The following is a 25,866-nucleotide window of genomic DNA, read 5'->3' on the forward strand; positions in this document are numbered from 1 at the left end:
GAAAACGCGTCTATTCGACGAGCAAGTGTTGTCTTACATATTATTTATCGAGAGCGATGCCTGACTTATGCCGATCCCGGTATGTAAAAAAACAAAATAAATTATACGTGTCCAAGCGTTTTTCCGGAAGACTAACCGTTTTTTAAATAACAAATATTGTAATATTTGAGGGGCGTTTTCACCCTCTTGGAATTTGGGATTCGAGAAACCCCTCCTTATCGAACCTCTACACCCCACAGTCAATCCATTTGCCAAAAATCAGCTTTAAACGTCAAGCAGTTTAAGCAGAATCGTGATTACTCAGTGGTCATATTTTATGAAACACCCTGTATAAATTTATAAAAAATCTTAAAATATGTAAAACAACAAAATAAAATATACGTGTTTAAGAGTTTTTTTTCCGAAAAACTCACCGGTTTTTAAATAAAAAATATTCTAATATTTGAGGGGTGGTTTCACCCCTTAGAATTCGAGTTTCGAAAAATCCCTTCTTATCGAACCTCTGCACCCTAAAGTCAATCCGTTTTCCAAAAATCAGCTTTTTACGTCAAGCGCTTTAAGCAGGATCGTGATTAATCAATGACCAGATTTTTCGTAACACCCTGTATACATTTTTAAAAGCTCTTAAAATATGTAAAAAACAAAATAAAATATACGTGTTTAAGCGTTTTTTTCGGAAACTTGACCGTTTTTTAAATAAAAAATATTGTAATATTTGAGAGGTGGTTTCACCCTCTTGGAACTGGAATTTCGAAAAGTCCCTTCCTTAGAAGCTCTTAAAATATGTAAAAAACAAAATAAAATATACGTGTTTAAGCGTTTTTTTCGGAAACTTGACCGTTTTTTAAATAAAAAATATTGTAATATTTGAGAGGTGGTTTCACCCTCTTGGAACTGGAATTTCGAAAAGTCCCTTCCTTAGAATCAACTTGTATGCCAAAATCGAACTTCTTACGTTGAGTGGTTGGAGCAGGATCGTGATTAATCAGTGAATCAGTCACTTAAGGATTTTATATATTAGTATAGATATCATTATGCGATCTTCGTTAGTAAAAGATTTTAATAAATATGTGGCAAACCAGCATTTTTCTCTTTATAGTCCAAGAGCCGGGTGCAAAAACATGCAAGAGTTTTCTGAAGGCTCAATTTTCAAAGACGATTGCATTTTAGTGTTACAAAGCACAGGTACAGTCAGCAGTTCCAGTTCTAGAAAACCAGGCGCTGAAATGCGCGCAAAGGTTCAATTTTAATTAACACCTCCAAACTGTTTTGTGAAGGCTGAGAATTTGTAGATAACTGTTATATTTTTGTTTTGCGCATTCGAATGGTATTTACAAACTTTCAGCCTTACTCATATATATAGTCAAAATTACACCTTTGCGCACTTCTCAACGCCAGGTGTAACTTTTGAAATGTTTAGCTAGTTTTATTATTTGTATGATAAAAATAATGATCTAATTCCATTGGGCATGAGAGTCATTCTACTACTGACTTACTATTGGATAATTTATTATAGATTTTATAGTTAATTTTCATAATAAACTACTGGATAAAAATAATATGTACTTACTCTCAGTCGATATCCTTATGTTAGATTCACACAACTCTAGTCTTCTCTGGAAAGATCTCCACTGAAACAAACAACTAAAGTTAGTCTTCAACCGAATCAAATAATAATGTTGTTTGGAGGAAAAAACAACTGACCTCTACAATAGTTACTTGTTGAATAGTGAATATTTTTCGTATACACTTATGTAACGCAGTTTTTGTGGACTGACTCAAAATAAATCATCCTAATGGGGAACCTTCGACTATTAGATATTAGATGCACAATTCTGCAGGACCTCTAACAATAGTTTTGTACACAGTGTGCCACAGAACTCGGTCTAAAATTGAGATAAAAATAAAAGAATAATTTTCACTGGTAACAATTTTTTTTATTAGTTGTTTCTTGGGTATTGTGGCTATGGTCAATTAAAACAAAAATATATCTTTCTACGTTTCGCATTTAATGTAAAACAGCCGCTACACTATCCCAGAAATATTTCACGAAATATTTCCAAAAATATTTCGTGAAACATTTCGCAAAACATTTCACCAACTTTCTGTATGATTATTTTTAAATTTTACGTTATGTTTATTTATGTTATGTTCTTTAAAATCAAAGAAGCGATTGCCATACATTACTAACATCTACAGATGCATGAGCAATACATTTATTTTTATTAGATTGAATTAAAAAAGTGTCTTTTATTTTTCTTTTAGAGGCTATCGCTTCTTTCATTATAATTTTGGCGTTATTAAAATTTATTCTGTGCCCTGTGTCCCATGAATGCTGACAAATCTTAGATTTGTGAAAATATCCCTTTCTTAAATAATCTTTATGTTCTTTAATTCTAACATTTAAGGGTCTAGATGTTTCACCAATGTAAAATTTATCGCATTCACATGGTATTTGGTATGTTACATTTTTTGTTTGTTGTTCTGTATTCATTGGTTTAGTATGTGATAAAATGGATCTAAGTGTATTTTGTGTTTTGAAAGATGTTCGTATGTTATATTGTTTTCCTATCCTTATTTCCGAAACGCCTCGTATGTATGGAATTATAAGTTGTATACAGGTTGTTAACTCGACAGTTACTTATAAGGGAACAGAATGGCAACATTGCCTATTGAGAACGCATGCATTATTGATTTTTCTGCCGACTCGTCCCGTCGTCGTGTCGTCTTTCGACGAGCGGGCCGAGGTTGCCATATTTCAACCATAAAGCTCTTACCGCGAGTAACAAACCTGTATATTGTGTATTGTTATCATTTTGTCTATGATTTGGGGTTTGTATTTAGTTTAATGTTTTGTTAATAAAATATGGTGGATAGTCGTTTTTTATTAATGTATTTTTTATGTGGTTTATATCTCTGTTTAGTGAAATGTCGCCTGTGCATATTATTTTTGCCCTATCATATAAACTTTTTATAACACCTTTTTTTACACTTATACTGTGATTAGATGTGAAATTTAAGTATCTATCTGTGTTTTTGGGTTTTCTGTAAACATCTAAAATTAGTTTATTTTGAAACTTTGACACTAAAACATCAAGAAATGACAAACGATTACCTCTCTCTACTTTATTTAAGAGAATTTATATAATCCAAAAAAAATGTCTATTTCAGAAACGTTACGTTGCTATATTGCAAAAATATCATCAACAAGCTTTTTTGAAAAGCTATTTAGTGTATTATTTTCAAAATCTTCCATAAAAATATTACTTAACAAAGGAAAGAGAGGTGATCCCATTGCCATACCGAAATCTTGTTGAAAAAATTCATTATTTAATTAAAAATAAGTAGTTTTAACATTAAGTATCAACAATTCCAAAATACTATCTATGTTTAATTTAAGCCCACTCAAATCAAAAATTCTGAATGCACCTCTGTAGTGCGAACGTGTGTATATATGAAAATTACCCGTTAATCCTATCCTGTATCGTATATCGCCTGTCAAAATGGTCGATTTATCCGGCTCTAATTAGAGTACAGGAATACGAACGGGCCTGTGTGATATCGACAATAATTCGTCGTAATGCAGAATAAATCAGACGAAAATCGGGCGTAATCGCGCATAAAACATATTTGTTGGCCGTTTATTTCGGCCTAATTCGTAGAAAATGCATACAAAGTATATTGTTATAACCGATAATAAGAATAATTAGGTGAATTTTTGATAATTTTAAAAATCGATACTACATTACTAATATCGATATTATGTAAATATCGATATCGATATTTTAGAAAAATCGTTATATAAAAATAAATTTATCGATACTGTGCAACAAACATTTATTAGTTTCGATACGAGGTTTGATCGTTACTAGTATCGATATTTTGTAAATATCGATATGATATTTTTTTAAAAAATCGATGATTCAAAATAATATTATCGATACTGTGCATCAAAACTATATTTTTATTTGCTTAATACTTAATATGCAGTCAAACTTTTATGAATCATATTTATTAGATATACAGGGTGCCCCACAAATAAATGCAAGTATTTCAACTGGTAGTATAGTTCAACCCCAGAAACACGCCTATGAGGTTTTTTAGCGAAAAAAATTTTTTGATATTTCGAAATCTTTTGAAAAAATTTTTGGAACTTTTTTTTGTTTTTAGTTAAAAAACATAATTTCTTGATAATATGGCAACATAGGTATTAGATTAAATTTACAAGAAAGAAAATCCAGAAAAGATCCTGTGGTTCTCAAAATTTTAGCAAAAAATCATTTTTTTTGGAAATTTTCAAAGTAAAATAACACTCCGTTATTTTGGACTTCTAAAACGATAAAGAGAAAATATGTATCTTTTATCGAGATCTACCACCCCTTAAAATATTTGCACTTATTTCTGGGACACCCTGTATTTTCGGTAGTTTTTAAGAATGTTACATTTAGCAAATTATCGATAGTTCAAAATAATTTGTTATTAATTTTAGTTTGTATTAGAAATCCACCATAAATGCCTTAACATGTCAAGAATATAATGTAGTTTTAGAAACATATCTTATGCTAGTATAGTATAAAAAATATCTATAAAAAAATCATTAGGTACTTAAAAATTAACTTTCAATATTTCATACCAAGAATTTGCCCTCTCATAGTCTAAGAATTCTACCTGTTATTGAAAAGAGAGAGAGAGAGAGAGAGAGAACTTAATTGTTAATTTTTTGCATTCATTTAACACATGGACAATTGTCTAGAAAATAATAGAATTTGATAGATAAAAAATTCAATTATTGAAATGTAATGTGGAATATTTATGATGATGCAAGGATTTCTGTTGGATATTTGCTATAGATAGACAAACAAAAGTTTGCAAAAATGCTTATTGTACAAAAACAGAATCATCACGTAAAATCATTTTTTTTTATATTCACGTTTTATGAAATAATTTCAATATTTCATAAATAATTTTTGAGAGTCAAAAAAGCCGCGGGGGCACACAGATTTCCCATATTAATCCGGCTATACCCTTTCCAAATTTCTTTTGGCGATAATAAATTTCATATACTTGATTCTGGGGTCAAAGTATGTGAAATTTAGCTCCAAAACTTTTATATTCGTAACTTAATTGATACCTATATACTTATCTTATTCAAATGTATCCTCCGAAGTTTTTAGTTTTTACATCAGCATGGCCACTCAAAACTCTCAAAAGATCTATTCTAGCAAATATGACTTGTAGTTTGCATCTTGCACATCGTAACAGCCCTGGTTTTTTCCATTTTTGAAGTGGAATGTGTGTTTTTAATTTTCCTGTAACTATGATTCTTTTTATTCACTAGTGGACTTGTTGCTTTTATGGTTTTACCTCCTATTCCAGCACTTATGGACCAACACATAGCATGACATATTGGCACTTTTTAAACCCTTTGTGGTACTTTTAGCAGATCGACCTCGCTTCTGATGTTACAATATAGTACGTACTTTTCAAATAAGACACTGGGTTTCCTTCATAACTCCTATATTTTCCGTTGTAATACTCAGAATTACATAAGAGCGACCCGACACTCTCTAACACCGATACTGAACTAACTAGATCGAGTTTAGTGTTTATCTCAAATTATAATTCTTGTTACATAATATCTAGGGTCATCCTCATTTATAAAGAGCTGAATCTAACATATACAGGGTGGTCCGAACTGTATTCCGGAAACTTCGGCAGCATATTCTGCAGCTAAAAATAAGTAAAAAACTTCGGGTTCTAGTAAACTTTAGGTATCTCAGAATTTCACACTGTTCTTTGTTTTCTTAGAAAGATTACTGTAAATAGAGCATATTAAGACAAAAAATTTGTTGGATCATACAGTTTTTTTTTGAGCATTTGGGTTGCTTTGGTTAACTTTTCTTTGTGGAGGGTGTTAAATTTTGTTTTTATATTTTAAAAATTAACTGTTATTTTGCAAAAATAGTATTAGATTGGTTAGGATTTGGGTCGCTTTGGTTAGCTTTACTTTGTGGAGGGTGTTAAGTCTGTGGTTTTTATATTTTAATAATTTACTGTAATAGATTGGTTAGCATTTTAGACACTTTTAAATGATTTTTTTTGGTTCAAAAGTGCTTCTTCCAAGGATTTTTTTTCTTTTAAACTGTTCTATAGCAATAGAGCTTTCAACTAAAAAATAAAAATTGCGAAATTCTGAGGTACTTAATGTTTACCAGACCCAAAATTTCGTATAAATTAATGTATGTCCTAAAATGCTTAGATTCGGAGTTACAGGGTGTAGAAGTTTCATTTTTATTTCGATTTTTTCCAAATAATTTATGAAGTAACGTCAATATTAAGATGAAAATTATTGTCTGGAAGTTTCCAAATCATAACATCAAAATCAAATTTCTCATGTCAAAAAACTCCCAGACACCAATTTTCACCCAAATATCGACGTTACTTCAGAAATTATTTGAAAAAAATCGAAATAAAATTGAAAATTCTACACCCTGTATCTCCGAAATTAAGCATTTTAGGACATACATTTACACGAACTTTTTTACTCATTTTTATCTGCAGAATATGCTGCCGAAGTTTCCGGAATACAGTTCGGACCACCCTGTATAATATAAACGTTTCCTAACATTGAATTAATAAAACCGCGTATAAGGGGACCGCGTAAAGTAGGGCACTGGTGTAAAAAATGCAAACGCGTATAAGCGAAACCACGTACAAAAATGCAGTGTAAAACGAGGTATTCCTGTATGTATCCATAATCCTTTAAAAACAATGGTTTATTTTACAAAAAAACGCACTAAAAACATAAAAATATATGGCATCAGCAATTACGTTGTTTTGCTTTCAGCAGATTTTACGTAATATCCATTTGTAACAATCACAACCTATTAACAAAAATATTTGTTGCAGTAGTTTTTATGTCAATTTACACAAAAAACCGATCTGTACAATTTTATTAATAGCCCCCATATTTTTTTTAAAATCGCAGGTAAATGTAAACAAACCAGTAAATCAACTGTTGATAATTAATTTTGTGATCGCTTATTGTGGATTACAGGGGTGATTTTATTTTTAGCCCACGCAGATAGGGAATTTATCAACTGACCAAGGGCGATTTTTAAGGTCAAAAAATATTTAATTTCCGTTGCGGGAAGGGTAGAGAATTTTAATTTTTCTTCCCTTAAAGATAATAATACCTAACCCGAAAATATATTCGTGTTAAACATAGAATAAACAACCAAAATAAACATTCTTTTATATGTACTGAATAAGTCGTATATGACCGAAAAAAATCATTTAGTTGGCTTGGAAATGACGAATTGTTGACATTTACCATAATATTTTATATATGAAATAACAGCGATCTTCATTTCCAAGCCAACTCTGGCGCCGTTCTTTGTTTAATCATATCCTAAGGGCTGGCAAAGATCTTGGGTCAAGATTACCGTATGTAAAAAGAGTACAATGCGTTTATAATGTACTGAACAAAGAGAGGCCAGTAAACACGTTGCCAAACCTATGAAATAAACCGAGAAACTGTGCACATCGCTAAGAGACGTGGAAGGGGATATAGCAGATTTGTCGCAGTTGACCGGTCGACACAATCAATACTTCTGTCAGTACTTAAAGTTCTAGGGGAAGGTGTACGTCATGCGTTCAGCTTCACGATTTAATTACGTCTCGTGATACTTGATTTGTTTATTTATTAACGAGTTGTTGTAATTTTGCCTATAGCTTGAATTTTTTTAAGTGCAAGCTAGAAACACTTGCATTTTTGGTAAAGATAAGTGGAATTGAGTGGGTGTTCGATAGTGGTCGCGCTATTAGAACTCTGAATTGAAAAATCGATATCTCGAAATCTATTAGAAATAATAGATTGTAGTTTTTTCAAGAACTTTGTTAATATTTCTGCTGTATTTTCTTTGTGACAGTATGTGAAAATCTTTATCAATAAAAAAATTACACGATTGCTGAAAATTGCTATGCTCTAAAAGTTAATGGATGGACTGTTTACAATTTTTGAATGGAAAAAACAACCTTCTCGAATGTTTCTTATGTAAACATATTGTAAAATATCCGATCTTGAAAATAAAAAAAAGTTTCAATATCTAAAGTGGTTCTTGATTTATGGCCTGTTATGTGTTAAAAAGTTGAGTTCTTAAATTATCGCGATTACTGACGTTTTCTCGTTATAAAAAAATGACACCCTAACGATATCCTTATAATTCCATTTCAGATGCTCAGAAACATGTCTAATGATTTTATCTAGTTCTCTCTTGAAAAAAAAGTCTTTTAAAAATAAGCGTTTTGCGATCGTGATTTTACTTTACTTGATAGGGAAAGGCGTATCGGCAACGCCGCAACAGCACACCGTCGCGCGTCGCGTCGGTCGGTCGCATTTCTCTCACTCCGACTTAATAAGATCCCTATGCAATTTACTTCCACACATGTAAATGCCGACCCAAAAGTAACAGTTGCCAGCACGGTAGTATTATATTAAATTGTTTAATGATAGAAAATCTGTATTATTGGCGTACTGTACCTAAAATCCGTAAATCTACGGATTAATCAGTAGTTCTAGCAACACTGTCTCCGGCAACTCACTCTCACGACTAAAATCAGAACTACGGTAAACGACAATAAGCCAGAGATATAGACATAAAATAAGCCTTTGAATAAGAAGACTAAGGAAGGAGCATAATGATATCCATGTATTCATGCATGGTGGGCGGAAAAAGCACTCTAGGGTGGGGATCCTTGACAGTTCTGTTTGACGATTCATTTGACACATTTGAATTTGATTTGAAATTTTGTGGATTTGTCAGTCTTTACGGAGCTTATTTTATGTTATTTATTATTTATTCTACTACTGATAGTTGTATAAAGGTAGTAAATCTAGATGGAAATTGTGGCAGAACTTAAATTAACAGTGACACCATCGCGATTTATCGAAAAAGACTCCATAATAGTTGGTTGTGTAGCGTGCGGTAGATCTCGGCAAAAATTGAGTGAAATAATGGAACAACTTTTCGCTAGTAAGTGACTATATAATATACATACGTGTAGTAAACCGATCATTTATGAAATTCACTTAAATTAACTAAATTATATATTGTTCTTGCATTTTAGCTTTTATTTACTACTTGTCAAAGATCAGATGTCAAAGAATTTTGATACGTTAATTTGACTTACCTGCTTCAGTAGCGTATCGGATGTTTGTGTTAATAAATACTTATTATAACTTATCTATTTTTATTAGAATTATATATTTTTATAACAATTTTAATAACTACCAATATTTATTCACAACGTAAAATAAAATAACAAATTATTGAGTCTACCCCACGTCTACCCTACATCATAGTTTTACATTTTTTAAATAAAATTAGAACGGCACTGATAAACCGGAATTTAAGTCGGCCATATTTGAGGCCCATCGCGGTGTACCTAAGATTTTTGATATGCTCCTTCCTTAGTCTTCTTATTCAAAGCTATAAGCGCAACGGTGCAGAGCTGAACTAAATCTCCGAATTCTCAGATAGGCTGACGGTAACGCCATCTACATCTCGGACAGGTTTTGTGCCACGAAATCGCCCATAAGGTTGCGCATCTTCTTATTTCTTCTCTTTCGCCATTTATACAGACCAGAAATGATTTATTACCTATACGGTGTTTTTCATATATTTCTTACTAACATTTCTTTTGATGCTAACATTAGGATACACACAGCCTCTAATCGAAAAGGGCAGAAAAAACTCCAAATCAAATGGAAAGTCGTTAGTTTTTTTAGCCGTTTTCATGCGTGGATGTCTTTTCGTAGACGTTCCGGCGTTTTTATCAGCCCCCCAAGTCAGATACGGACAGGGCAAAAACAGTGTGGAAATTTGTCAGTAAACGGCAACACAAACAAGATGTTAAACGAATAACGTGATTGAACATTTCCTAATCTATGCGATTCTCAATTTTTTATCGTGAAAATTTAATTTCCGATTCAGACTATAGGGTGATTCAAGGAAAAAAATAAAAACACTAAATCACCACAATACACCAAAACACTTTTATTTTACACTGGACGCGCGTTTCGCTAACCATGTTAGCATCATCAGCAGATGATTATAAACTCAAATAGTCCAGTGTAAAAGTAAAAGTGTTTTGGTGTATTGTGGTGATCAAGAAGTACAATCTACAAGTTGAGCGTTTATATACTCGCTCAGTGGGCACCGAGTGGGCGTGGCAAAATCTAGCCAAGCGAGTCAGAGCCAACTGAGCGTAACAGTTAGATTTCCGCCACTAGAGTAGTAGGAACAAAGAACTTGAAGGAATTGGACCGTTGACTCTGTTCATACTATCTTTACATTTATTAATTCTGATGCTTTCATATGCATCTAATTGCCGGTAATTTGAGACTTGTTTAATTAATTTTAAATTATTAAGATCTATACAATGTTCATTATCAACAATATGTTCGGCAACGCAAGATTTATCCGGTCTACCATATCTTATCTGAGCTAAATGTTCTTTAAATCTAGTTAATATTGATCTTCAGCGATGGCACGTTAGATGTTTATGGAGAACCGGTGATAGATTTTTTTTGAAAATTCGGATTTTTATATAAAGATACTAGCGTGTACCAGCGACTTCGTTCGCGTCGAATTAATCATTTGTAATGGTGATAATAAAGCAAAGCAAGAATTTCCATTAACATACAAACTGGATAAAATTTTCTCACATTTATGTCAGCATGAGAACAACCAAACCAAACCAAAAACAATATGGCGATATTATTATACATATAACTTGGTAATATTTGAGGGGTACCTAATTTCATCTCGTTGGAATTTGACTTTCGAAAAATCCGTTTGCCAAAAATAAGCTTTTTACGTCAAGGAGTTAAAGCAGAATCGTGGTTAAAAAATTACCCAACTTTTTGGAACACCCTGTATGATTTTTTTAAAAAAATTCAAAATATGTAAAAAAAACAAATAAATTATGCTTATCCAAGCGTTTTTCCGAAAGACTAACCGTTTTTTAAATAACAAAAATTGTAATATTTGAAGGGCGTTTTCACCCTCTTGGAATTTGAGATTCGAGAAACTCCTCCTTAGCGAACCTCTACACCCCACAATCAATCCGTTTGCCAAAAATCAGCTTTAAACGTCAAGCAATTTAAGCAGGATCGTGATTACTCAACGGTCATATTTTATGAAACACCCTGTATAAATTTTTAAAAAATCTTAAAATATGTAAAACAACAAAATAAAATATACGTATTTAAGAGTTTTTTTCCGAAAAACTCACCGGTTTTTAAATAGAAAATATTCTAATATATGAGGGGTGGTTTCACCCCCTTACAATTCGAGTTTCAAAAAATCCCTTCTTACCGAACTTCTACACACTAAAGCCAATCCGTTTTCCAAAAATCAGCTTTTTACGTTAAGCGCTTTAAGCAGGATCGTGATTAATCATGATCAATGACCAGATTTTTCGAAACACCCTGTCCACATTTTTAAAAATTCTTAAAATATGTAAAAAAACAAAATAAAATATACGTGTTTAAGCGTTTTTTCGGAAACTTGACCGTTTTTTAAATAAAAAAATATTGTAATATTTGAGCTTGGAACTGGAATTTCGAAAAATCCCTTCTTATCGAACCTCTACACCCTAGAATCAACCTGTCGAAATTGCCAACCTGCTGAAATTGAGCTTCTTACGTTGAGTGGTTTGAGCAGGATCGTGATTAATCAGTGAGTCAGTCAGTTAAGGATTTTATAATATTAGTATAGATGACAGCGATCTTCATTCCATAGCCATCGCTGACGCCGTTTTTTTTCGATGGTACGGTATTTTCTATACAGGGTGAGTTTCTTAAATACAAATATATTTAGGGGTATAGTATATTAACAAAAATAAAAATAACTAAAAACAAAGAAAAATAAGCTAAATAAATATATACGACTTATATGCTAAAATAAAATATAACCTAAACCAACCCTAATAATACTCCAGAGCTTATATCAACGTATATATATTTTTTTCGCTAAATTTGTTCACACCCCTGCCTCCCAAAACACATTTTTAAACCAACCCTTACTTCACCACTCACATTTAATAATGTCATTCCTAAAACCCACACTCCTTTATTTTTTCGTATTCCCTTACTCCTCTACTCACACACAGGCAGTTTTTTAAATGGCTTAACCGGCTTTAGCCCCTTTTTTTCATCCCTTTTTCTCGTGAAAATTATGTAAAAATTTGGTTAATACAGAGTCGGGTCTAGAAATTCGAGACCCTTTGAATTCTAATGCCCAACAATGAACTGAATGAATAACTTGGTTTGAATCAGTGTTGCCACCTTTTTTGTTTAAAAAATCGGGACAGCGCTGGTGCGATCTTTTTTCTTAAATGTAAAATTTTATATGCCCATCGGATTTTGAAACAATATTTTATGCCTTTTTGCGTTAAAATAAAAAAAAAATCGAAATTTATAAATAATTATTATGTAAAAATAACAAATGAAAAGTTTATTAAAAGAAAATTAGTAAACAATCGATTAAATCTAAAACAACTAGAACAAAAACTAAACAAAATCAAAAGTTCCAGCTGTATAATCTGTATAATTGGCTGTATTAGTTTATTAAAATTAATTTTGAATAGACATTTTTTGGCAAAATAAAACACTAATTTACCACAATACACCAAAACCCCTCACTTTCTCCATACACGTACACCGTACCATAGAAAAAGCGGAAAAAACAATGTCCGCCCTTTCCAGACTTATGCCAAATATAGCTGGTCCAAGCGAATCGAGAAGGAAGACACTGGCATGTGTAATGCAATCCCAGATACTCTATGCTGCACCAGTGTGGAATAGCGCAACGAATAATAAGGTACTTACCAGGAAACTCACCAACGTTCAGAGGCTAATGTCCATTAGAGTAACTAGGACCTACAGGACAATCTCAGCTGAGGCAGTCGGAGTGATAGCCACAAAACACATACACAAGAAGAAGTGCGAGCGCCTTGCTAAATATTGGAAAGTGAAATTGACGTTTAAATTTGACACTGTTGACAAGTCTACTGCTACTAGCGCCCCCAATTTCGCTTGTAGGAAGTACGAACTAAATTATCACGCATGGCGGGAAGTTTAAAAAAATAAAAAATTTTATTTCTTCATTTATTTTTAATTATGACATACACAAAAATACAAAAAATACACCATTTTTTAAAAATATGTTTAATGTCAATATCAAATATACAACAGAAATTAATTTCACCACAATAAATTAATAAAATTAAAAAAATAATGTTACAAGTAGATCAAGAGACAAAAATTAATTATAACAAAACTGAAAAAATGGCGTCATAGATGGCTTAGAAATAAAAGATATATCATAATTTTGAAAGTAAAATTATATGGGAAATGTCTTCGATCATCATTTTTAAGCAAACTGGACGATTATTTCAAACATACAAGCTGAGTTCGTTCATGGTGCTCTGAGAAATCTAGATAAACAAAGAATAATAAATTAGAAAGTATTCCAGGGAAAAAGAGAGGAAAAGCCTGTATCGTCTCTGATATCTGTCAGGGTATTGTTGAAAGTGTCATCTTTTTGCTTGAAGTTTTCAGGTCGATCAAAAAGACATGACATTTACAACAATACTTTGCTGTAACTTTCACAAATATCAGAGAGAGTACAAACAGGTATTGCCTCTCTTTTCCTCTGGGATGCTTTATATCTGTTGTTCTTTGTTTATCTATATTTCTCAGAGCATAATGCCGAACACGACTACAGTATATAATAATTTCAATATCCGAAGTGGAAAGAAAAAAGATCACCTTTCTGTTTTGTACTATGGTCCCTTTCTTCCGATGGCTCATCTCGTTGATATTTAGGAAGGATAAATAGGAAGGAAAATATAAAATTCAAGTTGATTTGATGATCCTTTCTGTCACCTAAAATCAGGAGAACGACAATGAGCATGTTAAGATGAAAAAAATTTATCAACACTTACCTACACGTTAGTCCGAGGAGTTTTATTAAAAACCTATATATTTGCCTAAATAATTTATGTATTAAATTTGCAAAGCAAAATGCAGCGTCTAAACAAAAAAACAAAAGAAATAAAATGGCGACAAGTCAACGTCAACGACCCGACAAGGAGAAAAGTGGTGTTCGAATAACAAATTATGGGTCACCAAAAATTGTTTTTGTTTCCTTTCAACGCACACTTTAGAAAGAAAAAGAGATGAACTGGAATACTGAAAGCACGTCAAGGCTTTATCTGTCACTCTTGTCAATAATTTATCGGTAAGGAAGATTCCTAGAAAATCGCTTGTAGTCAAGTTTTCAACCATTGCCAATTCTCCCATAAGAAGTGTCATCCACCTGGTGATAGCTGCAATACCACCCATAGACCTCCTTATCAATGAAAGAGCCAACATATACAACGGACAGGACAGAGCCACGGCGCGAAATTCCCTAATAGCCAATTGGCAGGAGCGCTGGAGGACTAGTACAAAAGGCCGATGGACACACACAATCATCACAAATATTAGCAACTGGCAGAATAGGCGCTACGGGGAGGTCGACTACTATCTCACTCAGGCCCTCTCAGGGCACGGCTGCTTCAATGCATTTCTGTTTAAAAGGAAAAGAGCAAATACGGATATATTTTGTATATACTGTCAAGCAATAGATTTTTACCTGTCCTAAATGGCACGACACAAAACAGACATATGAGAAGGAACTAGGGAGGCGGTTTACTCTGGAGAACTTTGCCTTGGACATCATGGGAGAAGAAAATGTATGGAAGATGACCTATAATGTTGTACGGACGATCATTAGGACCAAGGAACAGAAAATGAGAACTTTGGGACAAGTAGAATAGTAAGCCAGCTACCACGTTGAAGTAATGCGAGAGCAGTTCCAGCGTGGAGCATGGATTGGCAAAGGGGGGTTTTTAGTAGGTAAAAACCGACACGGCCCACGACCATCCAACATCGGGTGTCTTTTGAAGATTTTCCCCTCCATAAAAAAATGAGTTTAATTAAACATTTTATATATAATAATAATATAAGATAAGGATAAATTCCTTCGACCAATTTGCTGTTTTTTTCTTATTATTTCTAGATGTTTACGCATTTTTTCACTTCCACAAGGTTGAACGATCAGGTGCGGTAGTTGCTAGATAGTGCTGTTCTGTGACTTGTGCGTTAAAGTTCTCCTCAATATCGTTAAATTTTTTAACAGTTATGATGTACTCACTTGCAGAAAAAGTGGAAATAATCGAGCTTTATTTTAAAAATAATGAATGTGGCAATCGGGTTGCGCAGATATTCAATGAACGCCATCCTGACAAACACCTTTATGGCAAAATTGTTCGCGAGTTAGTAGCAAAATTTCGTGAAACTGGTTCCGTTATGAATAAAAAGAGGCAGAGGGAAAATCCTGTAGTAAATGAAGCTATGGAGGTATTCGTATTGGGCCAAGTTGCCATGAATAGTACTCTGAGTACAAGAAAATTAGCCAATAAGACCGGCGTGAATCGTACAAGTGTCCAAAGGATATTAAAAAACACACAAATTCCACCCGTACAAAATTCAGTTGGTACAAGAACTCAACGAAGACGATTTTGATCGTCGCGGGCTGGTATTTTTGGGAATTCTATTGTAACTCAGTTTAACGATATTGAGACCGCACCTGATCGTTCAACCTTGTGGCAAGTGAAAACATGCGTAAACATCTAGAAATAATAAGAAAACCAGCAAATTGGTCGAAGGAATTTATCCTTATCATTTATTCTGATAAAGGTTTAAATAAATTTTCAAATTTCAATCCTTCATATTTTCTCAATAACTCGACCGATTTTCAAAAACGAGGCGGAAAAATATAGAGAATCTCTTTTCATTGCTGCACCACTTGACCCCCCTTCCCATTTGAAAAAAGTTGGGGGATGACACCCCCGCTCAGAGGGTTGAAGATTTTGCAATCATTTTTGGGGCAAAAGTTGTCCCCCTCACAAACAAAATTGACGTGTTTTTGGATTTTTTGAAAAAAGAAATACCCTGGTCGTTATGCCTTGCGGAACGTTTTCGATGGGCCACCCTGTATATATAAGCTTTGTTCGGGTTTTTATTATTACCGATTCTGAACTGTCCTAGAGCTCTGTCGCGCATGCGCTAATGAATTAATTAACTCCGTATTTCCTTCTGCGCATGTGTATCACAGTTCTAGGCATAGATAAAAGAAAATAATCTTCTATTAAGATAGATATAAAACTTAATAGTAAAATTTTGGGTCAAAGCGCCCCTCCGTGTTCTTAGTAGAGACTACGTTTAACCCAGCGCCTTCGCCTTTTCTGCTGTAAATATTTTTTATGTTTATATTTGATTTCAAAGGATTTAGTTTTAAAGTTACACTGATATATTAGTATATCAGAGTAACTTTAATAAAACATAAGAATATATATATTTTACAGTTTATTAAATATAAATTTTGACTACAAGGTAGAAAGTAAATCACAATATTTGACAAAACTTATAAGTATACCATTTTTACAGTTAATAAATAATAAAACTATTTCTGACTATGATATTTAAAATTTAGATAGATAGAATATTAAAAAACATACCGATATTTGCAGACGCAGGTCCAAATTCAATAAAAACCAAAATTTTTCCTGCGAAAATCGGGCTTTTTTCACAGAAAAGGTATTTTTTGATTTATCAACAATCATTGTCAAGTTGACAATATACAGGGTTTTTTCTAATTCGTCTTCAAAATTGTGGTGTGAATCCTCATGTCTTCTTAAAACAATTTTTATATAACCATTGGGTCTAAAGTACTTCCTTTCTGATCTACAGGGTGTTAAAAATTAAAAATAAATCGATATTTTATATATATAAATTCGGGTCAGAACGTCTTACGACGTTGTCCGATGCCTAACTTCCACCCTGTGCGATTTCCCCATTGATCTTCGGTCAGATTTTTCTCGCTCATCGACCTTCTTATTCCTTCCATCCATGTTTTCTTGGGACGTCCTCTCTTTCGTTTACCAGGTGGTATCCAATGAATGACTTGTTTTGGAATTCTTTCATTGTGCATTCTCGGAATGTGGCCGTACCATATTAATTGTTTTTGTTCTATATCATTTACTATTGTTCCCTCTATTCCCATCTGTTGTCTAATGTCTTCATTTCTGATCTTATCCCTTCGTGAAATTCTCATTGCTCTTCTAATCGCGTCCATTTCTCAAAATCGATATTTTGCTTAACATAAATGGTACACTACTGCTTTTTTAAAGAAAATATATTTTTTTCTTGACTGGCCATCCTTTTTCAACAAAATTGATCTTTTGAGTTTTTCTTGTTCATCAAACGGTTACCGAGAAAAAAATAAATATACTTATTAAGAGCCCGCCTTAAGCCGTTTTCTAACGATTTTTTATTTTTTAGATTAATTAGGAAACACCCTGTATATGCATATCACAGGCAACCAAATAAACTAGTAACCTCTAAAAATTATTTTTCCTACCACTAGCGACGTACCGTGTTTTTAGTAAGTACTAAATTATTTTATCAAAATTTCACCATATAAGTTTCCAGGCAATGGTTCTAGGACGGTTCAGAATCGGTAATAAGAAAAACCCGAAGTAAGCTATAATTTACCCTAGTTTTAAAAATACTTTTTTCCATAGCAACTGTTAAAATTGCCTTATATCTATCAAAAATAGTACTTTAACCGCAAGGGTAGATTAAATGATACTTTAACAGCGAGGATAGGTTAAAAACTTTATTTCTTCTCGCTTTTTAATTGCTTCCATTTTGGAAAATTTTTGTATTCCTTTTCATAAGTTATTCGGGATTTAAATGGAAGTAGTTTGGATATGGCGTTTGTCGCCTCAGCCTGAATATCTGTTGGTAATTTACTTATTTCGTTTTAAGCCATTTCTGGCTCCAATTCAATCAGCAATCGACACGAAAGAGAATTAAAAAATATTGACTCAAAACTGACAACTAAAGAGACAGCTTTATTTATTTGTCAAATTACATAGAAACCAACGCCAACCCAGCACAATATTTTTTCTACTCGTAATAAATTCCTTGAAATAATGATTTCTGAATATTTTTTAAAACGTAACTCGCTATGGAAAAAAATATTTTTTTTATACACGTCGATAAAATACCATTTTATCGTCTTGTATAAAAAATAACTATTATTGTTTAATAAAAACGTGGCTATTAAACAAATAAAAATCGGGACATTAGGGTTTTTTGTGCGGGACTTTTGGATCAAAATCGGGACGAGTGGCAACCCTGGTTTGAATTGATGTGGTAAAAAGAGTTTTCAATTGAGAGAAGAAATAAATGTGGCAATAGCGCCTGCGCCATTAATATTACGATCGACTAGCGATCGATATGGCTCAATTTCAAGACGCAACAATCATTCCAAAATAAAATTGTTGAATCGCGAATAAACGCTGTTGTTCGTGAAACAATTCGGTCTAATTAGTATTGCGCCTCCTAGCGGAACGAATTAAAGTTAATTATATTTTTTCGCTCGCCTGTTTTGTAATTACTCGACGATGCATTTTTGCATTTTCAATTTTCTCTTTCGTTTATTATTGCTCGAAATTCAAAACGATGATTTATTTTTAAACATGGTATAAAACTTTGAATAAAAAAATTAAGAGTCTATTTCACTAGTCCGAAAAAGTAGCGAAATAAGCGTTCGGCATTTAACGGTTTATGTAAAACTGGCTAGGTATTTTTACACAAATGAAGAAGGAAATTAAACATAAAGGATTATACTATATCCGTATTGTAGCACATTTTTAGGCAACTTCTTTATTTTTAAGATTTTGATGGTCAAACATCAACAAAATATTATGTTTGAACTAAATTTTCTCGAAAATAAAGACATAATTTAAAATTCCGTTACAATACGGAAATAGATTGAAGTTTTGTGATTACAGTGATATATAATTTATATGGTTTTGTAACAAATTGCTCGCTATTTTATGGCAAATGCTGAAGCTCTGCAAACCTTAATCAAGCCTTAATTGAAGCACGTGTATTTAGAATTTTGGGTGTGGCTTAGCACGACAGGATCGGGCTAAGCCTTAGGCAGATTTCTGAAATATAATGTTAAGGTCAAGGTGTATTACTGGTTGCATAACCGCAACGGTACATTGAGGAACCTGGCGAATTCGACAGAAAGTAAAAGAAAATTACAGAATTCTTTAGAAAATTCCAGAAACCATCGCCAGGGGGTATATAAGGCCCGCGCTTTGACAGTTGGAGCAGTCTGATGATAGTCTGAAGTCTGAAGTTTGATAATACCGCTAGAGTTAAAAATACCGTTAGAGTAATAGTAGTTGCATAAATTGTGTTGTAAATAGTATAAGTTGTGTGTACAGAGTGAGACAAATAAATTCGTTAAGTATTTTATCGTGAGTTTAAATAGTGGACCCACGGAATCCGTAACAATAATATATATTTCCTTCGGTCACACACCCGATTTACCGACCCCTGAGAGCGACCCGAAAGCACAGCGTAATACCACAGATTATACAGATTATAAACTTTGTTTTTTCTTTATTGTTTTTCGTGGTTCTAATTTTCGGAATCGGGCACTAGTTAGGTGACTAGTTTGCGCATATAGCACGCCCACTTATGGTCTCTAAAATTGTGCACAGCGCCTGACCGGCACAGTTATTAGAGAGATATCGGAAAACCGAATAGCGTCATGCAGTATTTACGTGTACCTTATCATGGTTACGATATGCGCGAGTCAATTTTTAACGCAACACCCGCTAATAACGTTACCGCCTGACGTAATTTGCGGATCAATTACACCAAGCGCTATTTCTAAATAACGTTTAAAAATTGCTTAAATGGGCATGTGCGGGTATTTGACAACCGGGACCGACCGGCGAGATCTTTTATTTTAGGTTATGTTTGAATTGTTTTGAATTATTAATTTAGTTTTATTAGGTAATTTGATATTTAAGTAGCTGGGATTAGTTTTAATTAAATAAATATGGCCCAAAATATGGATTCTTCCAATATTAAAGAACCTATAAAGAGGCTTAGGTTTACAGCAGATGACGACTTAGCCCTTCTAAGAGAATTTGTTGCTTGTTGCCCTAAACCCACTGGCAGACGTTGAACAATAAAGCACTGGAAATAAGCACTTTAGCCCTTTAGTTTTAAAATACCTAGTAAACAAAACAATTTCAAAGTTTTAAATTCAAAGTTAGGTTAAATTTAAATAACAAACGTGACGCGAACAGAATTCTTTCCAATCCGATAACTATAAATGAAGAGAGTTAATACCATCTCACGTAAATGAAATAACACCTGGCCTTATTAACGTCCATGCACGCTATTCGGTTTAGCGATATATCTCTATTACGCTATTTATTGTTATTTTACGCGAGTTTATTTTTGCGCAGAGGAAATTTTACTCGTTTGCACATCGTCATAAAAAACAATTTTCGTACCACAAATTAGTGACAAGATTTTTATCTGTATACTTATAGGATACCTAATCTGTGGTAATACACTCTTAAGTAAGGAGTATAATGCTATACATGTATTTATGCGGAAAAGACAGAACTGGATATCATGAATTTCTACTTTTGACAGTTCTGTTTGACGCTTCAACATTTGAGTTTGATTTGGAATTTTGCAAATTTGTTGTGCATTTCTGAGCTTATTTTATGTCATTTATTATTTATTCCACAATTACCTATTGATATTGTTAAACGTTTTAAATATAGATTGTTTTGATTTTTGTGGTAATATAAAAAAAATAGTTTTAATTATTATATTTGTTCTACAATAATACACTTAAAAAAGTGTTAAAGATATTAAAAAATAATTTTATTTTTAGATCTTACTAATATAATTTACTTTCAGTACAAAGTGTTAGGTATAAAATGCCCAGTAATTTTCATTGTTAATGAAAATTGCAGGTGTAACAGATACTAATTACCATTACGGTATGTTTATATTTATCTTGAAAGTTCGATAATTAAAATTACATAGAAACAAAAACAATAATTTCCTAGAGTTACATAACATCCAGTTAAATATTATATATTAGCAAACAGAATTCATTAACAAGAGTTGAGTTTCATGCCTGATCCATTCTACTTAACGTAGATATATGTATGTAGAACTAAAATATACAGTTTATACCAAATAAACTTTTAGTCATGTGATTAAGCTTGACCGGCACAGCGTTGCCAACTTTTATATATTTTCTTTTAATCAAAATATTTTTGAAAGCAAAAAAAAATAAATTAATTATAAATATATAAACAGTTATTATTTACATCAACAAAACTCACCTTCTTAACAGCACTTAAGGGACATAAAGGGCCGTTACTACCGCTTTCCCGTTCAAAATATTCTAATAAAGTTGCAATGAGTTTTTTACGGTTATCTTGTACACTTTGCACTAAAAAAGGTTCTAAAAAGAACAATGTTCGACCGCAAGGTCTGCTAGAAAACTTTTTTAAAAACTGAAAGTATCACAACAAATTTAAAGTGTCAAAACTAAAGTGTCAAAATGAATGACAATGTCACAAAAAAATAAATAAATAAAAATGGCAACTTGACATTTTTTACAGCAGAGCTACCATCTGAATTCCCAGCGGGAAATTTAAATTCCAGTGAGACAGCCAGGCGCCGAATATTCCCATGGTTGGCAACAATGAATTTAATAATCGCGCCCTCGATTATGTAACTAAAAGTTTAATTGGCATCGAATATATATGACTAGATTTTTACAATACACCAAAGAAAATTCGGAATTTCTCGCATTTTGCACGGGAACAAAACCTTTGCTTAATATCCTACATACTTTTTGCTTGAATTGGAATATATTTTCTTTATCCAACTCATATATACTCTGTTTTATTTTCTCAGGTAAGATTTCGACAGACGATGACAGAAGAAAAGCAGATGGCGTCCCATACCAATCTACTTATTTTACGAAGTTAACTATGGATGAGTTTAAATATAAATCTGTCATGCGTCGTCTCTTGCTGTTTTTAACCAGTGTTATTGGTTTATTTCAAAAATGACAGATCATATTTCAATTTTATTGGTTTGACGGAAGGATGAACGACAAACGGACGGCGATGCGTATGAACTCGCCTTTAGATTTTTGAGGCTTGTCAAAGTCTTCCCAAATTATAGGTTATAATTTTGTGTCAGCTTATGTCAAATATCTGCGTTTTGGAAGATGATGCATTTTGATTCGTGTTATTACGTGTGTTTTGTGTCTTTTCAAGTCAAGTGGAGGAAAAATTGAGGGAAAATTAACTGTAGAGCCAGAGTACAGTTTATAGTTGATACTCGCTGCCCAGGCAGAAAGTCTTATACACCAATAAAGTTACCATCAATAAAGTTGGTATACCATCTCGTCGTAGATAAGTGCATCTCGTATATACTACAAGGATCGTACTAAACATATACTACTGGAGTAGCTGTAAAATATCGACATCACACGACAGGTAAATAATGGATTTTAGTACTGCAGAAAAATAATGTCAAAAGGTACTGGTTTAAAAAAATTACTATTAAAATTAACTAATCAACCTTTAAGGTATAAAATTTGGTAAGTGTTATTATTAATAAAATAGTTTGTTTTATTTATTCCCGTGGAATATTACAAATTTGTATATGTACATAAGTTATATTAATAAATATAATAATAAATGTAGGATGATTCTTGAAGCTTGAAAGTAAGAAATAGTTCTTTTTTATATTTTTTTTGGTATGTGGTGTTTTGTTCTTGTTTGTTTTGTATTAACACATACCGTTTTTTTTTAAATTAAAATAACTCGATTACATTTTTTCAGTTTTATACAGTTTTTTCCCAATATTTTGAAGTAATCACTTATCAGACAAATTTAAAGTATATTAATTTCCTGCTATGCGTTCCAGTTGTACCAAGTTACTTCTTTGTAAAATAAAATAAACTACTTTGAAATTAAAATGACACACACACATCTATCACTGTCAAGGATCTTGTCGTTGGACTAACTATACTTCAAATATCTCTTACTATCGACTAATAGAACGACTTGCGACACTATCCCAGTAAGTAAGTCTAGGTGATACTTTTTTCCTCGTTTTAAGCGTTTGTAAATATTGATGGAAAAAAATCATAGTGTGTCAAGGAAATCGAACTTAGCGAAACAAAGATACAGATTGTGGCGTAATACCGTTTTGTTGGTGCGGTTTTCATACACAAAGTCAACCTTTAATTAATCGATTTTCGAAAAAAATCGAAATATTTCGTATTAATTACAATAAATTGGTTTAGTCAGACAAGGCTGCAAAGATTGTCGTATCGGATAACAGGATATTGTGGTAATGTTGAAAATAAACAGACGTTTACAAGAAAAGTCGGTATATAGGGACTTATTCAATATAAAAGTATTTAGAGACACATTACAACCCCCTGTATACATCATTGTCCGTAACAAGAGATTTAGAGTATTTAGGGTGTATTCCGTTGCTTACCTTGGTTATGGTTTTATGTTCCTATTACGGAACACAGTTCCTGAAAAATTCGGTTCTAACTGTCATCAAACCAACCACCGCGAGAAGGCTGGTTTTTCTGGTTTTGTTTGTCAATCAATGTCATTTATGTGACAGAAATCAAGCAATTTGCAATATTGGAAATTTCAGTGAAATTCTCATTTAATTTCTAAAATTTGTAATAATATTTTGTATTTACATCCAAAAGCAATGGAGGTAGGCAGTAAAGGTAAATAAATTTCATTAACTAAATAAAATTACTTTTAAGCACCATTTAAACTTATCATTCAGCCATTGTTTCTTAAAGTCAGGAACATTTAAAAAAAACATGAAAAACAAGACAACAAGTAATCGTGAATATTTTGTAAGCTATAAAAATATAAATATTGATTAGATTTGTTTCTTTATTATTGATCTGTTTTAATCTTGGACCTGTAAATCTTCAGTTGAGCTGTCTAACGAGTTTAACAGTTTATTAATAAAGTACTTTTCAATATTAAACTCCGTTGAAAAGAAGAAGCAAACGTAAAAACAGAGAACAGGTACATTAAAAATGCATAAAAGATAAATTTTATAATAGAGGTATTGAAATTTAGAAAACGTCAACATTTGACGTTTCCAGTATTTTACCAAACCGTTCCGTATCAAGCCGATGTTTTTCGGGAACCGCTCTTTACCGTAGTTTACCGGTCTGGTTCGCCTGGTTTTTCAACGGAATACAGTCTAAATACTCTAAAAGGTTTAAAAGTCAATTGATCTTTCTAAATTTTCGAATTTTGAAATAAACTACAGACTAACTTGCTAAGTTTATCATTCATCATCATCACTGTTAGATGGAAAGGAAATACTGCCATCACAGGAAGTGAAATATCTAGGAATAACCCTGGATAGTAAACTTCTCTGGAACAGGCATATTAAGAACATTACCAGCAAAGCCACAAAGGCTCTCATGATATGCAGAAGACTGGCGGGAAATACGTGGGGCTGCGCCCCTAAAATTTCGCTGGATGTATACCATGATAGTAAGACCCATGATTACATATGGAGCAGTTGCTTGGTATACAAAACTAGAGCAACGTACAGCAAGGCAAAACCTGTGCAAAGTACAGAGACTGGCGTGTATCTGTATCACAGGTGCCATGAGAACATGCCCAACAGCAGCAATGGAGGTCATTTTGGACCTAACACCACTGCACATTGTCGTCGGTAGTTATGCCAATGCGACAATGATTAGAATGATCATTGACGGACATAGTACTGGGAGAATTTTTAGGTCAGGGGCTTGGAACACCCTCAAAAAGAAAATTCCACTTCTCCAACTCCCAATGGATGACATACCAATTATTAATACTAAGAATTTACAACTTTGAGAAACACCTCACTGTAGTATTGAGTAATAAAAAGGATTGGAAGGAAGAAACGCTTACTCAGCATATAAAAGACCATACCATAACGTGGTATACTGATGCTTCCAAAACCAAAGCAGGGACAGGGATAGGAGTATTTGGGCCGAAAACCAAATACTCCGAACCAATTTGCACCTACCCCAGTATCCTTCAGGCAGAAATTTACGCTATCGAAAGATGTGTACAATTTATCTTAGATAGGAACTATCGAAAACAGGAAATCGCCATCCTATCCGATAGTCATGCAGCACTAAACGCGATCAACTCAGTAACCATCAATTCGAGGTTGGTCAAAGAATGCCTAGAGAAGCTCAACAAGTTGAGCAAAGAAAATAAAGTCCTCCTACTCTGGGTGCCTGCTCACCAAGGGATAGAAGGCAATGAAAAAGCAAATGATCTAGCTAGGAAAGGAGCGAACACTCCACTAACTGGACCAGAACCGTTCTGTTTTCCAAGCGGAAACCAACTGAAAGCGGAACTGAAGAATCTGGAAGACTCCAACCGTAACTCGGAATGGGTGTCCTCCGACGGTGTAAGACACTCGAAAAAGTTCCTCAGAACCTACGACCGAGAAAAATGTGAAAGGTTTTCCTTGATTTAAGTAAAAACAATCTTCGGATTGTCACGGGGTTTCTAACAGGACACTGTCTCCTCAACGAACACCTCAGTAGGCTGAAGCTGAGAAACAACGGCGAATGCAGATTCTGTGGGGAATATGGGGAAACACCTGAACACCTCATCACTGAATGCGCCGAGGCGACGACCATTCGTGCCATGAACTTTGGTACGGCTGATGTCAAGGATGGAGAGCTAGCCTCTGTGGAGCCGTCTCAGATACTGGCTTTTGTTAAAGCCTTGAGACTGTATGATGAGTTATAACTCGTTATAACTTAAGAAAGG

The 25,866-nt window shown here is 33.2% G+C and overlaps 1 long non-coding RNA gene across 2 annotated transcripts in view; it reads right to left on the bottom strand.

Moving 5' to 3' along the window:
• The window catches only part of LOC115891626, a 171,505-nt gene that overhangs the window by 127,083 nt on the left and 18,556 nt on the right, over positions 1–25,866 (bottom strand). Inside the window, exons 2-3 of one of the 2 annotated variants that reach the window (XR_004051888.1) lie at positions 1,705–1,886; positions 1,571–1,631 (exon numbers count right to left, since the gene is read on the bottom strand). This is a non-coding gene — a long non-coding RNA (uncharacterized LOC115891626). The remainder of the gene's footprint in view (positions 1–1,570; positions 1,632–1,704; positions 1,887–25,866) is intronic. The other variant, XR_004051887.1, reaches the window with a different exon arrangement.

Source organism: Sitophilus oryzae, unplaced genomic scaffold, assembly GCF_002938485.1.
Source record: "Sitophilus oryzae breed Bouriz unplaced genomic scaffold, Soryzae_2.0 scaffold_1189_pilon_pilon, whole genome shotgun sequence".
NCBI classification, from domain to species: Eukaryota; Metazoa; Arthropoda; class Insecta; order Coleoptera; family Curculionidae; genus Sitophilus; species Sitophilus oryzae.